Here is a 16,694-nt window from a genome sequence, read left to right on the forward strand (position 1 = left end):
CTACCTGCTACAGATGTCCAGGAAAAAACTGAATTATGGAAGTCGGAAACATATGGCAGTTGCCTATTGCACAAGGAAGGTACATATGAAAGTTATAAATTTCTTTCTTTAAGTCAGCATTGTAAACGCATTTTATAGGGTTCACAGTATGTATTACATCTGTAGATTTAATTTTTGAAATATACATTTTTGGAGATATTTGTGGTTTGGGATTCTATGAGAAAGAACTCATCTTGATGTGTTAGGAATAAAGGGGGGAAAACCCCAAAAAATAAACATGTGGAGAAGCAAACATCCTTCTTTTAATTTCCCAGCTGGTTATACTGAAAAGGACATCAGACCATCTATTGGCAAAGGATGACTCACAACAGGGGTATTGCCCGGCAGCATAGCGGTCTGAATTTATTGAGAGAGATCCCTCTTCGAAGAAGCAGAGATGTCAAGTTGGGGAAAGCCAGCTTGGGGCCGATAGAAAAACCACCAGATTAAGAACTGGATCCCACAAATGTCAAAAACCCACCACCAGTTCACTTTACTGTTGAGGAAAAAAAAAATGCCCACCAAATCGCTGATCTTTTTTCCATCAAAAGATTAGATTTAATTTTATTTCATTTAACACCTTTGAAACTACATATTTTGATTGCAGTCATAATATTATATATTCAGTATATCGATGGATACCAAGTACTAGCAACTACCAAGGTATCTTTCCTTAAACCTTCAAAGTGATTTTAAAATAATCCCTCCAATTTTCTACCTGAAGCCCCCTGTGGTATCTTTAAGTTTAAATTTAATTTGTGGATTTTAAGAGTCACAGCTCTCTTGTTCAACTTTATTTGGAGAAATGTTAGAAGCAAGTTATGTGAAAGAACTTGGTCAAAAAGGAGTTTAAACAAATATATACTTGTTTAAACACCCTAAAAGCAGAGCAACTGCCTACAGGTAAGGTCGCTGTGGGTTCAAGTCAAGAAAACGGTCCTCAGATTTGCTCCGTGAAAGCCGGAGGCTGATCTCCCACTTCGGTGTGCTAGAATGAAATTTACCTGGGGTAGAAATAATGCAGAATGATAGCAGATGTGCCCTTTCTGGGCATAAGTTTTATTTGGTTGTGTTTTGAGTTTCCCTTTGTGATCAGTTGTTGAGTGGTCGGTCACCTGCATGGATTTTCTCTCTTTCTCTCTCTCTTTTTTTTCCAGTTCCTGTCTTACCGAAGGCTAGTCCTGGCCAGACTTTTAACCACTTGGTCTATGTGGGGCGGTAAGAAATTGAGCTTTCATTATTGGGGGCTTCCACTTAGGCGGAGACAGGAATCGCTGAGGCGCAGAAAACAATACCAAATTCTTTTCTATCTGTTCACAGAACTTTGTGAACAAGGCGAGTGCCAGGGCAATTTCTGATTTCCTTCTTTTCCAAGTTTTAGGTCACTTTCGAGCTCCCATCCTTTCCTTCCCAAACCATTCTGCACCCTCTCCTTAACATTTATAATTAGAGCTCTTCAAGGAGAGTTCCCCCAAAGCATTTCTCATTCAATAACAAAAACAGCAGTAACAATAAGAAATGAAACAATCAGTTCAGTTTCCGGGGAGCACCCTAGAAATTTCTGGGACGGATCTGGCTGGTAAAACATTTAGGAATTCACATTCCCGATGAGGTTCCACGTCTAAAATTAAAATCCAGTCTGGATTTCTGAAGTTCATTTTTCCTTTGGTCAATATGTGCGTTTTCTTTCATTTTATTTGTGTTCCCTTCTGGATTTGGTGCCTTTTTTCCCCCCCATTGCCGAAGACAATCTGATTTACAGTTTGACTGAGAGTTGCATTTCTGTTTAGAAGGTGAAACGTCCAAGTCAGTTAGCCAAATTATTCCCCGACGGCTCCAATATTGCGCCAGAGTCCCAGAGTCAGTTATTTTTATGTCTGACTGTATTTCAAATGTGCAGGGTGATAAATAAGACCCGCCTCAAGCTGCAAACTATCTCAGTGTGATGAAGAACAATTGACAAAAATTAACCCAGCCAAAGCGTTGGGGTTTTCGCGAGCCGCTGGAGCATAAATCAGCGTCGCGGGCGGCTTCGGGAAGCAGCGCGCTCCGAGCCGCGCGCCCGCAGCAAGCAGCAGCGATTTTCAGCAGCCGCTGGGCTCGCCTGGCCCAAGTGAATGGGGCTTAGTCGCGGGGATCCGAGCGACCCGCTGACTCGGTCCCGAGTTCAGAGTTATCCTAGAAAGGAACACAACACGTTGGGGGAGAACGGCATGGCTACGCCTTAGCGACCCCCCCCCCCACCCCCAATTCACCATCGAGAATTCTCCAGTGGGTGTGTGTGTGTGTGTGTGTGTGTGTGTGTGTGTGTGTGTAAAATCAAAGAGGACTAAGGGAAGCAAACTTGACGCGGGGTGGGGTGGGAGGGCGGTGATGAGCATGGAGTAACAACCTCCACAGTGTCTGGATCCCGGAGAAGGTCCTCTGCTCAAGTCACTTGAAAGGGATATTCGTCTTAGCTATTCACAGTTAACTCTTCTTACGGGAAATCAAGGGTGGCTCCCGGGGAAGTTCTCCGCGGCGGCGCCGTAGTTGTTGGCTGTCCGGCGCCCGCCTGCGCATTCGCTTTTCAATGCACACGCCCCATTCCGGAACCCCGGCTCCCGCCAAGCCCTCGCGTTTTTTCCGGGAGCGAGGCGGCTGGCCACGGCGCCCCGGGACCTGTAGGTCGGATAGGGCAAGGGGCGCCCCGACCGGCTGCCGCCGGCCCTCGCCACCTGTTGGAATGGTAAAGCCCAAGACCTTGCGCTGCCTGTGGCGGCGGCGACGCGCGGCTACAGGCGGACCCGCGCTTCAGCGGCCAAAGGGAATCCCAGCCGCGGGTTTCCGTTGATAAGTGTAAAGAACAACCCTCTTGGTGCTAAGTGCACAGTAAGTGCGAACAATAAATAGATCATTTCCCGGGGCATCTGTCTTGAAAAGGCCCCTGCTGTTCAGAGCCCGTAGGGAGTTATTGATTAGTGTGGGCGCCCGCGCCCTCCCCCCACGCCCCCTGTCGCCTGTGAGAGGGTACGAAGCCTCTGTCACCGCCTGGCGCGGCGTCTGGCTCTTGCTAGGGGACTGACAATAAGGACCATCAAGCCTCTCAGAAACCTCCCCACACCCTTAAGGCCACACCACCCTGCCGGCGGAAGCCTTGGAATCCATGAAGACCCCAGGCTTAAAGAGTGCGTGCGTGAGAGTGCGCGCGTGTGAGGCTTGGTCTGCCTATCTCGGTTACCACAGTAGAGCCGAGGAGGGAAACGAGTGGGGTAGAGAAGACGGTTCGTGTGTTGTATCCATTTGAATTTAGAATTTCCTTTAAAAACTAGGTTACAGAACAAAGTGAGTGAAAACTTAAGACCCCCTCCCCCCCCCCCCCCCCCCCCCCCGCGGGGAGCTCTAGTTCCGGAACTGCACGGGCCTCACTTTTCTGCGGGCAGCGCCAGCGGGTAGGGTGCACACCGCGCTCGCAGCTGAGGTCCCGCAGCCGCGGCCGGGGGAGCCGGGGCCTCCTTGTGGCTCCGAGGCTTGGCGACGCACGCGCCCCCTCTCGCGCTCCGCCCCGCGCGCGGTCCCGGGCCCTAGCGGTCCTCGGCAGCCGCGCCTCCCACCGCTTCCTCACCCCGGGGAGTAATCTCCAATCCACCCTGACCTCAGGCCTCGGCCTGCGCCCAGGCCAGTAGTCCGCCCTTCCAGAGCACTCCGGGACGGGACGGGCGGGGTGGAGGTGGCAGAACAGGCTGCGCTTGCGACGCGATTCCGCACGGGTTTGTTTCGTGACCTTGATCACGTCCCCGCCTTAACCTCCTCAAAGTTACAACTGGGATAATCTTTGCCGGACTCGCCCGCCGGGTGGTGGGGTAATAGATTGCGGCGGGGAGGCAGAGAGACTGTCAACTATCCCGCTGTGTGCCTGTTCACAGCCCGCCCCAGATATTTGGAGGTGGAGGTTGAGGTATTCAGGCCCTGGCCTGCGGCCTCCGGGAGGAACTGGGCTCGTGGACGTTTAGGCTCCTTGGGGCCCGCAGCGCTTCCGGAAGGCGGGCGGGCGCGGCCGGAGCGCCGGGTTGGGACACAGGGCGCCCTTGGCAACGTTGGCCGCATTGCCCCATCCCGGCCCGAAGCAGAGCTGCCGGGCCCGGCACGTCCCGCAGACTCAGGCTTGGCCCCGCGCCCCGTACTCGGCTCCGGGCTGACCCCTCCACCTCATCGCGGCGGTGGGCAGCAGCCATGGGACTCCGCAACCCGCGGCAGGAGCCGAACGTCGGCCTCCGCAACCTAGGCTGAAAGGGAAGCCGTGTGCGTTGTCCTGAAGCGCAGACGCTATGGAGACCACCCAGAGCCGCGCAGGAGATCCAGCCTCAGAGAAGGCATTGGTTTCTGACTTTGCCAAACCCAGGCGGAGAGTCTCTCCAGGAAGAAATGAACTTTTTCTCCCAGAAGTCTCCCAACCTTTCACAAAAATATAAAACCGTCTGGATAATGAAGCATCTACCTGGACGGAGAGACACAGTTGAAAATAAAAGGTAATTAGAAGGAGGAACCTGAAAGGATTAGTAATACATGTTTTCTTTGCTCTTGAATACAGGAAAACCCCAGAGTTTTAATGCTGTAATGCAACCAACCCTGAAACAGAAGACTTAAATCTCCCCAAGCCCTGGGCCAACCGGCGGCCGGTTTTTCTCAGCTTCCCACACGACCTGTTACCATTATCATTGCCCCAGATATGGGTTAGGAATAAACTTCTCCCCCATTGCCATTGCCATGTAAAATCCCAGGGCGCACCACCTAATAACTTCCTTGATTTCTCTCATTAGTGAGGCTCTCTTTTTTGTTTGTTTTGCTTTATTATTGTTGTTTATAAAGACACATTTCACAAGTTCTTTAAGATCAGCTGTTTCAAACTGCCTCACCTTCCTTCATAGCAGACCAAACAATGAGTGCAACAAAACCTGTGTATGGAGTAGTGATCTAAGATGGTCATGAGCTCTCAAATGCATAGTTATTTCTAAGAAGACTTCATTTTTTAAAAAAATGAAAAACATTTTGGGGCAGTTACAGTTACATTAGTACATATTGTGGAAATAAGCTTGCAGTTAGAGAAAAATTATTAGAAACAGCTGTGATGTTAATGTTTAAAAACCCAGAGTACTCAGTATGCTCAGTATCTACTTTTCATCATAAGTTTTTCTTGTGCATCCACATAATGCACTACTCTCTGTGTATAATATAAGACACTTGTTTAATAAAGCAAGTGATTGTCTGTGTCAGGGAGATTTGGTCCTCTCTGCCTCTCTCAGTCCATGTGCAGAGCAGATCAAAGGCCTGAATTACCTCTGCCTTTCCAAAGACAGCCAGATGGTGTCTTGATTTTTTTTTCTTTTTTCAGATTTGTTAGCAATAGAATGCAAAGGACGAAAGAATCTGTGTGATGCTACAGATGAAAGCTCTACCCAGGTAAGTTATTTTTTAATTAATATCATGCATACCTTATCTTATTTCACGGAAGTTTTGAGGACTCTCATGAGAGTGCACCTAATAAACATGAAAATGATGAGTAAATGAGTAGAACAAGGTAAAATAGAAATCACATGCTGGGGTCAAGATAAGAAGAAAATAAGAACCCTGATATGTATGTGGAATACTAGACAGTTATTAAAGAAGAACTTTAAATTTGTCTCTGAGCCTCCTAGCAGGAAGAGTGAAAAGTGAAACATGATCCTCAATGAGCAGAAGGAGAAATCATATCAGTTTCTTACAGTAAGCAGCGTATTCCTTGTGGTGGTGGTGGTGGTGGTGGTGGTAATGCTAACCATGACATTCCAGGCACCATAGCATGTTTTACATGCTGCTCTATTTGTGAGACCAACTGCTCCCCTCCCCCACCGCTTCCATTGTGATACTCTTTTTGGGATATTTTTACTTTGTTATGGTTGATATAAACCTGTTTTTCAAGCCACTTGGGTGGCTCCGTTAGTTAAGTGGGTTGGTTAAGTGTCTGACTTTTGATCTCAGCTCAGGTGTTGATACCAGGGTCATAAGTTCAAGCCTCTGAGTTGGACTCCAAACTGGATGTGGATAAATAAATAAGTAAATAAGTAAGTAAGTAAGTAAATAAATAAATAAATAAATAAATAAATAAATAAAGTTGTTTCTCTACATAGAGGCAGTTTGATGTCTGGAAAGAACTTTGGATTAGAGAGACCTAAATTCAATGCTGGCTTCTGCACTTAGGGTTCTGCTGTAACCCTTGGCAAGGCTCTTAATCTCTCTCTGAGACCCAGTTTTCTTTGTAAAATGGAGACAATCTATCCCATAGGTTTATAGAGAGGGTATTCCAGAGCCGGGCACTAAGAGACTTTTTTTTTTTTTTATAAATGTTAGGTTATTACTGCTGTTTTTTATTGTCATTAACATAATACAAACGTTAGGTTCCTTTCTATTTTTCCACAGCAATGTAATATTCAAGAGTACTTGTACTTTTGGGTTTCAGAGCAAATGAGAATACCAAAGTTTGGACGTGAAGATCTTTTAGTACAGTTAAGTGAACAAGGTTTCTGAGTTCCCTTACCCACCTTTCTTGCCCATAGTGGTTAAACCTCTGGAGACACAAGAGGGTGTTGGTAAGATAGGCCTTGCGCTGAACCAGCAAGGGTAGGACTGGGTCCAGAGGCTGCAGGTCCTCTGGTGTGTTCTATACAGTAGCTCCACTCCTAGTCACCAGTGGATGGCAGCTGTTTGGATCACCTTGATATTGGTCACTGCATGAATGAGTTCCAAGAGGAGGCTGATAGATCTCTGAGTATTATGTTGGATGGGGGTGGAAGCACTAAGGTTTTACAGGTCACTACAGAAAGTCAGTATTCTATTAAATAGTGGGGATTTGGGGCAGGAACAAAATACAACGTGATAGACCCCTTTCCCCCACTCACTCTGTCTCTTACTGTGTAGAGCTTTTAAACTGAGTACTTGCCGAGGACCCAGCAGTGGTTCTAGGTTTTACGGAGACCAATTCTCGGTCCCGGACCCACCACCTTTCTTGCACTCTCCGGGCAAATGGCCTCTGAGATTTTCTCTTTCTGTCCCTCTTCCTTTTTCTCTCTTTCACCTGCTCAGTACCCACTAACCTCTCACCCTTCTCCTCCTGCTAAATCTTGCAGGTTGATAATGGGTTAAATATATCAATCTAGTCCCTATATTTGCTGAGGTTAGTTGTATCTTAAAAAAGTATGGAAACTTATATGTATGTGTTTGACCTGTTTTGCTAGATTGTAAGCTTCCCAAAGTCATGAACTTCATGCTGCTTATGCATTGATTGGCTGAATATAGATTAGCAGGTAATTTGTTCCAGGCAGCCCCATGACTAAGCTGCTAAGAAGCAGCGTGGCATAGCAGGGTGGGCAAAAAGTTGGATTCAGAAGAAAGGGGCTCAAGGCTTCGTTGTCTCTATCACTGGCTCCATGATCTTGTGTAATCATCTAACATCCTTAGCTTCTACCTAAAGTCTTTACATGGGGTGAACTCAGTGATGCCACATAGCACCAATACTTTATGATAGTGAATCCAGCTGAGAGTAATCTCCTCTTTCTCTGAATTAGCTCTCATGGCATTTTATTTCTCCATCATTTAGGCACATAACACATCCTTCCTTACATTAAAATTATTGCAAACTATTTCTTATCTCTATCATGCCATAAGCCCCAGGAGTGCAGGAACAGTGTCTGCATCAGTGTTTCCAAAAGAGCTATTCCAGTGTTTTGTACCACTGTACTCAATAAATATTTTTGAGTGAATAAAATCTTACCCTTTATTCATAACATCCACTAGTTTGGTGTAAAAAGAGGGAAGGCTAAACTTTGGGAGGGCTGGCACACCTAGGCCTCATTCTGTGCCGAGTCCTGCTGTCTTATATCCATGTCAGCCAGGGTGCACAATCAGGCTTGTGTTTGTTGTTTCAGGGTATAGGCCAAATGATCTAGAACAAATATCCAGCTCCTTTCTTTAGCAAATGCACAGAATGTGATAGAAGGAGAATAGGCCTTATGATGGCAGAAGAGAGAGGCACATGAGGAACAAGTTTTTTCTCCTCATGAGTGTAGACAGTGGGCATTGAACAATGTGGTATGCAGCCAGCAATGGGGTCCATCCATCTCATGAAGGGAGTTCAGCGAGGCCTACCTGTTACTGTGGCATGATTTTCTTGGCCATGTTTGCCAACTCCCTGAAGCTCTTGCAGGGAAAGGGAGGTGGAAAGGAAGAGTGAGAAGACAGCCATACTCTGTTAACGGGTGTGCATCTGGATTCCTCTCCTGTCTTCAATAGATTCTGGAATATGGCTGTAGGCAGAACCAGTAAACTCTTTTCTAGACCAGTCCTGGTGGGAGAAGGATCTAGTAAATTCTCACAAAAAGGCACTTCCTTGCTACTTCCACCACTGAGGTCACTGGGCCTGCAACCCTGCCCCTTCCTCAGTCCTCGGTGTTCACCTTAAACTGAAGCCCCTCCAAGCAGCCCTTCATGCTGTGGCCCTCCCAGAGCCTCAACCTGCCCCAGCTGGCTCGACAGTCTTACACTTCCACTTTGAAGACTGGTGCTTCTGGAGCCTCTGCTGCTGTTGTTCACTGCCCTCAAGATACTGATATGATCTCCATAGTCATCCCAGCTTCTCATTGCCAGGCCTGGGCTCACACTTGGGACTTGAATGTTGGAAGCCCTGCTGACATGTTGCCTTCTTACCTGTATCGAGTTGGGCTGCGGTGGTCCAGATTACTTGCCTTTTCCACCTGCTGATTCTCCATTCTCCCTTTCCCAGCCCCACCCCCAGACAGCAGTGAAGGTCCCTGTTAGTGAGTTAGTACACTCCGGCTATTCCTTGAAAAGGTCCGATTGGCAGATCCCAAGGGTGTGGAATAGTACTTCCTGTGTACCTCTCCTCTTATGCACCTTTGTAGTGCAAGAAGTTGCCATGTACCCACATATGAAGGCTGGAGTCTGTTCTCCTTTGGGCCAGTTAGGTTTCCTTGAGGTCAACTGGCTGCATATTCATCCCCATCCATTTATGGTGCATTTATTATGTAAGTCTCAGACTTACCTATTTTAGAAAATTTCAACATTCTAGAAGTTATTTTTTTCCCTTTCTTTAGCATGTGAGAGAGAGAAGGGGAGGGGCAGAGAGAGAGAGAGGGAAATAGAGAATCCTGAGCAGGCTCCATGCTGTCAGCACAGAGCCCTATGTGGGACTCAAACTCATGAACCATGAGATCATGACCTGAGTTGAAACCAAGAGTCAGAAACTTAACCACTTAACCAACTGAGGCACCCAGGTACCCCTAGAAGTTATTTATTAGTCATGGAAATTAATACTAAGTGCAGTCTCAGACAATCTCTGAATAACAGTGGAATAACCCAATACTAGTTTGCTTCTCATTTACTTAAGATCCCCATGTGGGTCAGGTGGCATCTTTTCTCCAATTGTTGACTCAGGGACCTAGGCTGACCTCTTCTTATAGTTATACCATTCAGAACTTGACTTCCAAGTTTGATGTGGAAAGGGAAGAGAGAATGTGTGGGGAAAGCATGCCCATTCTTAATTACCTCAGCCTGGAAATGACACGTGTGACTTCTGGTCACATTCTGTTAGCCAGCAATCATTCCCAAAGCACCATGTACCTACAGAAGAATATGGGAAATGTGGTATTTCCTTTTTCCCAGGAAAATGGAAGTAAAACAATTTGATGTCTGAGTAGCTTTTTCTCTGTCACAAATTTTGAGGAGAAACTCTTCTCTTTTCTGGACAAGGGAACCTCCAAGCTAGTATGACCCATACTGAAAGGGCAAGGAAAATAGAAAACACTGTTTAATCAGGTACAAAAGCTAAGATGATTACTATAGGCCAGTAGTTGGGTTTTGCTCTGTGGAGCTAGTTCAAGGACAAAGTTCTCTTTGAGGTCAGGGGGAATTACATTCTGTGAAATTGAAACCAGGTATCTGGAGGCAGATGAAGATGTGAGGAGCCAAAGGATATCCCCTTATTGTAGAAACAGCCATATCAGTGTGAAAAGCCCTAAATCCATCTAGTCCAGATTTCCATAGTCTTTTTATTACCAGAGTCATTTCCAGTGTCTTGAAACTTGGGAAGGTTTAGCCAACAAGCTATAGTGATATTCCAAAGTCCAGGAATTAATCACATCTTTTCTGGCCTTTTACTTTTAGTCCTAATACATACTATCAGCACTCTGCCTTCCTTCTCGGTCTTGGTTAACATTTTATTTGTATCTTTAATGATTTAACAGATGTCAAATTTTGTTATGGATTTGACAAGGGCTGACATTGCTCAAACGTCTTTGCCCAGGTCTGGTCCATTTATGAGGGGCTAACAGACCACTGATGTCATTTTCATGTGCTTTGATGGAAGTTTTAGTGTCCCAACTCCCCTGTGGAAGGAGTTTTACACTTCTAAAGTGGTTGCAGCCTTCTTGTTAAGTTCTTTACCCAACACGCTTTTGCATTTTACCTTCTTACTGAACAGTTTTTGTAATAGCGTTTTAGAATATTTGGTTCAACACTAGTCAGCTCAAATTTTCCAGATGAGATGGATCGTTAATAGAAGAAAACTTGAAATCTTCAGTTTCTGGGAGAGATGATGGGCATTGTACATCGATCTGTATTTCTAGTCTTCAAAGAGACTAGAAAAAAAAAAAAAACCCTTTGTGTTGTCTGCCCTTAGAACAGTTGCATTTATTGTTTAAAATAGCCTGACATATTATTCTCATTCCTGAACTTATATGTGAGTAGGTCTTAGAAGTCCTGCCAGAACCTTAGAAACTGCTTGATTGGTTAGTATCCACTGGCCATTAAAGTACCCAAAGAAGCTCTGGCCAAAGAGAGAAACTAAATGGAGATCCATTGAATGCCAGAGACATATGTTGTGAACAGTGCTAACCATGGAGAAGATCTGGCCTTCACCTTCAAGAGTTTATAGCCACATGAACTGTGTGAAAAATAAAAAAAATAAATTAACTGTATTAATAGAGCAGGAAAAGCATGGTCAGAGGCAGACCAATCATACCTGAAGGAACCAATCATACCTGAAGGAAATATTTGGCTGATATCCTTTTAGGTGGAAATATAAAAAACTGTTCACGTAGGAGTCAGGACCAAATGAAGGAGTAAGAATTGAGAGTTTTATTTCTGGTGCAGAGCCCTTCCCTTATTGCCTGTGTGACTGTGGGGGGAGTTCTTTAACCTTTATAAGCCTCCTTTTCCTCCACTGAAAAATAGAGCAGTGTGGATCCTGGCAAACACATTAACTGATTGTGTGGATCAGATGAAACAGTATATTTGAAAGTGCTTTAAAATGGTGAAGTGCTGGGGCGCCTGGGTGGCGCAGTCGGTTAAGCGTCCGACTTCAGCCAGGTCACGATCTCGCGGTCTGTGAGTTCGAGCCCCGCGTCAGGCTCCGGGCTGATGGCTCAGAGCCTGTAGCCTGCTTCCGATTCTGTGACTCCCTCTCTCTCTGCCCCTCCCCCCTTCATGCTCTGTCTCTCTCTGTCCCAAAAATAAATAAACGTTGAAAAAAAATTAAAAAAAAAAAAATGGTGAAGTGCTACATCAAGGTAGAGGCAAAGAGAGGCCTTAATTCTGTACTCTCTACTCTCCTTCATCTGCCCCCCACCCTTCATCCACACACAAACTGCTGGGACTCTTTATTGCAGTGCAAGAAACACTTCTGGGTGGAGGTGGTGTGAATGTGAATGTTTTTTGGTATGTTATTTGGCACCACAAGTATATGTAAAAACAGTGATTTTGGTGAAGATCTTTTTCTTCCCTAAAAGTTTGCTTCCAGCTGCTGAAATCATTTACTCTGTGAATGGAAACACAGTTTAACTCCAGTAGGATGTGGCACTTGGTGGTGACACTAGACCAGTTCTCTGAAAATCAATTTGCCAAATTACCAATGGCAGGAACCCAGCAAGCATATATCTTTTACCAGGTAGAGGAGAGTTTGTAAAGAACCTTTTTCACCCGCAGAGGTAGAGACGGGCAGAGCATACACCTGCAGAAATAGAAAATCTGTAAAGTGCGTTTTAAGGAAAGCTCATCCATTCACATCTCCATGTTGAGTCCTGGAGAATTGCTTCAGCAACTGAAATGTGACTCATGGAAAACTGATAACTGAGCTACTCTGTCAAATCATCTATGAAAACTACTGGTGTGATCAATCACCAAAACTAAACTTTGACAAAAATTCAGCAGCAACTCAGTGAATTCAACAACTTGGTCAGACTAGTAGAGAGTGACAACTGATTTAAAAGAAAATGGGGGGGCGCCTGGGTGGCGCAGTCGGTTAAGCGTCCGACTTCAGCCAGGTCACGATCTCGCGGTCCGGGAGTTCAAGCCCCGCGTCAGGCTCTGGGCTGATGGCTCAGAGCCTGGAGCCTGTTTCCGATTCTGTGTCTCCCTCTCTCTCTGCCCCTCCCCCGTTCATGCTCTGTCTCTCTCTGTCCCAAAAATAAATAAACGTTGAAAAAAAAATTTTTTTTTTAAATAAATAAATTAAAAAAATAAAAGAAAATGGGTTGGGTCTACATTGCTTTTGCCACTGTGTGTGTGCGTGTGTGTGTGTGCGCGTGTGTGTGTGTGTGTGTGTGTGTGTGTGTGTGTGTGTGTGTGTGTTTGTGTTCAGGAAGAGTGCTGCAGTGGTGGCTTTTAGGTAATGAGGGTTTTCAAAACTGGGTGAGAGTTAGGATCATAGTTTTCTGTAGTTTATGCACTTTGGAGCAGGATCTAAAATGGTGTTGAGGATAGGAGGGGAATGGAGGCAAATGCTCAGTGTGAAATGTCCAGCAGAACCCAAGTGTACAGGGCCTGTCCCATGAATACTGGAATCCAGGCACAGAAAAATCAATCAGGTTTCAGAAGCATCCATACCAGGTTTACAGCTCTGGTTAGAAATGGCTCTGGGGCTCCCCAGGTGGTCAGAAATGTGGGTTGGATGGCATCAGTGCTAGCATCTGAGAGCAGTGAAGGACCAGGGTGGTTCATGCTGGATCAGAAGCCAGGAACTCCATATTCTGGCCCCATTGTTTCCCTTAAACTGATGTATACCAGTGCTTCTCAAATTCTCTATGAAGGACTTTATTTTTAAATTTCTAATCCATTTAGGACCAACACATGGTCCCGGTATCCGTGACATACACTCAATTTGTGCCACATGTGACTTACCGAATAATTTAGATGATACTTGAACTAGTCTACACTGAATTCAGTGAGATGACTATATTGATCATGGTGCATGTATCTGAAATGTCAAATTATTGGGTGTTTTAAAGTGTTCTCAATTTTTGATCTTCTCTCTTTCTGAGCTAATAACAGTTTGTGGACTGTCACTGGAAAAGGTGTTTTCTTTTTTCTTTTTTTTTTAATGTTTATTTTGGGGAGAGAGTGCATGTGAGTGGGGGAAGGGCAGAGAGAGAGGGAGACAGAGGATTGATTCCAAGCAGGCTCTGCACTGACAGTTCGAACTCCCGAACCGCGAGATCATGACCTAAGCCAAAGTCAGACGCTTAATCAACTGAGCCACACAGGCACCCCTAAAATATTTAATGGTAATATTAAACTTACCATTGAAAACTACATTTATTGGTTTATTTTTAAGCCCTAAAATGCTGTAAATGCATATTTTGCTACATCTAATTATTATTTTTTTAAATGTGAAATTTATTGTCAAATTGGTTTCCGTACAGCACCCAGTGCTCATCCCAACAGGTGCCCTCCTCAATGCCCATCACCCACTTTCTCCTCCCTCCCACTCCCATCAACCCTCAGTTTATTCTCAGTTTTTAAGAGTCTCTTATGCTTTGGATCACTTCCTCTCTTTCTTTTTTTTTTTTTTACCTTCCCCTCTCCCATGGTCTTCTGTTAAGTTTCTCAGGATCCACATAAGAGTGAAAACATATGGTATCTGTCTCTCTCTGTATGACTTATTTCACTTAGCATAATACTCTCCAGTTCCATCCATGTTGCTACAAAGGGCCATATTTCATTCTTTCTCATTGCCAAGTAGTATTCCATTGTATATATAAACCACAATTTCTTTATCCATTTATCAGTTGATGGACAGTTAGGCTCTTTCCATAATTTGGCTATTGTTGAAAGTGCTGCTATAAACATTGGGGTACAAGTGCCCCTATGCATCAACACTCCTATATCCCTTGGGTAAATTTCTAGCAGTGCTATTGCTGGGTCATAGGGTAGATCTATTTTTAATGTTTTGAGGAACCTCCACACTGTTTTCCAGAGTGGCTGCACCAGTTTGCATTCCCACCAACAGTGCAAGAGGGTTCCCATTTCTCCACATCCTCTCCAGCATCTATAGTCTCCTGATTTGTTCATTTTAGCCACTCTCACTGGCATGAGGTGATATCTCAGTGTGGTTTTGATTTGTATTTCCCTGATGAGGAGTGATGTTGAGCATCTTTTCATGTGCCTATTGGCCATCTGGAATAGGTGTTTTCAAAGTTGGTTTCTACTTGACAGTTTGCTAATGCAGATGTGGGAGGTTGACTCATCTTTCAAATATTGTGATGCTTCCTCTATAGGTCACTGTCAGAGGATGAGATTTTTTTTTTAAATGTTTTTATTTATTTTTGAGACAGAGCATGAACGAGGGGAGGGGGGCAGAGAGAGAGGGAAACAGAATCTGAAGCGGGCTCCAGGCTCTGAGCTGTCAGCACAGAGCCCCATGCGGGGCTCGAACTCATGGACGGTGAGATCATGACCTGAGCTGAAGTCGGCCGCCCAACCGACTGAGCCACCCAGGTGCCCCAGAGGATGAGATTTTTAAACTGCACATTAAGGAGTGCTTCAGAAAATAGAAGCTTAAAATGCTGGTTTAAGAAGATATTGGTTGTCTTGTAGCCTCCATTTTCCCTCCTCCTTTAGTATTAGAACCACAATCTCTAGATATGGAATAGAAACTGCATTTCCCAGCCTCCTTGCAACTGGGAATGGTCATTTGCTAAGTTCTGGGCAAGAGAATGTAAGCAGAAGTGGTATGACACCTTCTGGGAAGGCTAAAAGGGAAAGAAATGGAATGTGGACATAACTGCTGGGGCTCTACCTTTGATATGTTTAGCTGCCGTGAGAGTGAAAGCCCTGAAAAGCAGAGCAACAAGACAGATAGAACCTCCATCCCTTTTACCATGGACTCAATGTGCCACACTAGGCTGCAATATCAGAATGGCATGAGGGAAAGAAATAAGATTTCTGTATTTTTAAAGACTGTGCTATTTTGGTATTTCACTTATTTGCTAGATGCAATCCTAAGCAATGTAAGTACAATTTTAAAATCCTGATATTTTTAGTAAAGGATGTCTTTAACAAAACATCCTTATTTTCCCAATCCTTAAACAGAGAATTTAAAATATGATTTAATCTTTTTATGATTAACAAGAATCACCACTAAGAGCTATGATTCTATGTGCCAACGTCTAGGGGACCATGACCACCTGCTTGTGCGGACTGGGTTTTAAGATTGCTTACCTTGTCAGCTCTACCTCTTTCTACTTTCAGTGGTCTGCATCTAGAAAGTAGAACAATCTTTTTTAAAAAAGGTTTCTGCCTCTAGATGGCTGCAATATGGAAATCAAACATATTAAAACTGGGTAGATCAATCCTGCCTCTGTTTATTAAACACTTACTAATGTGCCAAGCCCTGAGCCAGATGCCAGGCATACGTAGATGAATCAGTATAATTCTTGCTCTCAGGTTGTTAAAAGTCCAATGGGACAGTGTTAGTGACATCAACAAAATATTCTAGGAGTATGAAAGAGGGAGCTATTATTTTGTCTGGTTCTGGAGTAAGGTTGTTAGAAGAGGCTTCACAGAAAAGGTGACATCACTGGAACTGGGTCCTGATGTGGGATACTACCACAGAAAGAAGTGCTGATCAAGTCACTTGTAGGGACACAGTTCAGGAGAGTTATGGCAGTAGTGCAGTAGCACAGGGAGGCTGGGACATGTGGCTGGACAGGAAAGTTGAAGCCACATTTAGAGGGACTTTAAATGTTTTATTTAAGATTTTGGTCTTTGTGGGAAGTTGGGAGCATTGAAGTGTGTTGTTTGTTTTATCTGTGTGATTCTAAGCAGGACATAGATATGACACAATCTCTGAGCTTAGGGAAATAAGTCAGACAACATAGTGAAAGATATATTGAATGGGGAAAAGATGATAGGAATCTACTGCAGTAGAGTATATACTGTGATCTACTACAGTATGGATGAGAACAGGACTCAAAACGTTGGCCATGAGGGAGAGAGATGCTTGTGAGATACGTTTGTAAAGAAGCAAGAAGATTTGGGGGGTTGGTTGTATATGTGGGATGAAGGAAAGGGAGGAGTCAGTTTCAATGTGGGTTATGATACTGATATCAGACTCAAAAGGAAAATAAATTTTATGCAGAAGGTTGGTTTTAGTACAACAGGGTATGTTAGGATAATGCCTAAAGAACATTACATTTTAATGTTTTCTCCTCTGCTGACCTCAACAAATGTGCCTGCTGCACAGTAACAAATATATGTTGAATTAACGATGAAATAATTCAACTAATAAGAAGATCTAAGGAGGAGATAGGGATGTGGAAGTCAGCAGCATCTGTGTGATGCTTGAAGCT

The 16,694-nt window shown here is 44.6% G+C and overlaps 1 long non-coding RNA gene across 1 annotated transcript in view; it reads left to right on the plus strand.

Annotated features, from left to right (window-relative positions):
• Positions 1-2,430: 2,430 nt before the first annotated feature.
• Positions 2,431-16,694, plus strand: part of LOC147581062 (uncharacterized) — a 67,141-nt gene continuing 52,877 nt past the window's right edge. The window contains exons 1-2 of the long non-coding RNA XR_015251370.1: positions 2,431-4,547; positions 5,411-5,478. This is a non-coding gene — a long non-coding RNA (uncharacterized LOC147581062). The remainder of the gene's footprint in view (positions 4,548-5,410; positions 5,479-16,694) is intronic.

This window comes from Puma concolor, chromosome B2 (assembly GCF_028749965.1).
Source record: "Puma concolor isolate L17-30 chromosome B2, mPumCon1.1.hap2, whole genome shotgun sequence".
In the NCBI taxonomy this organism is placed as follows: Eukaryota; Metazoa; Chordata; class Mammalia; order Carnivora; family Felidae; genus Puma; species Puma concolor.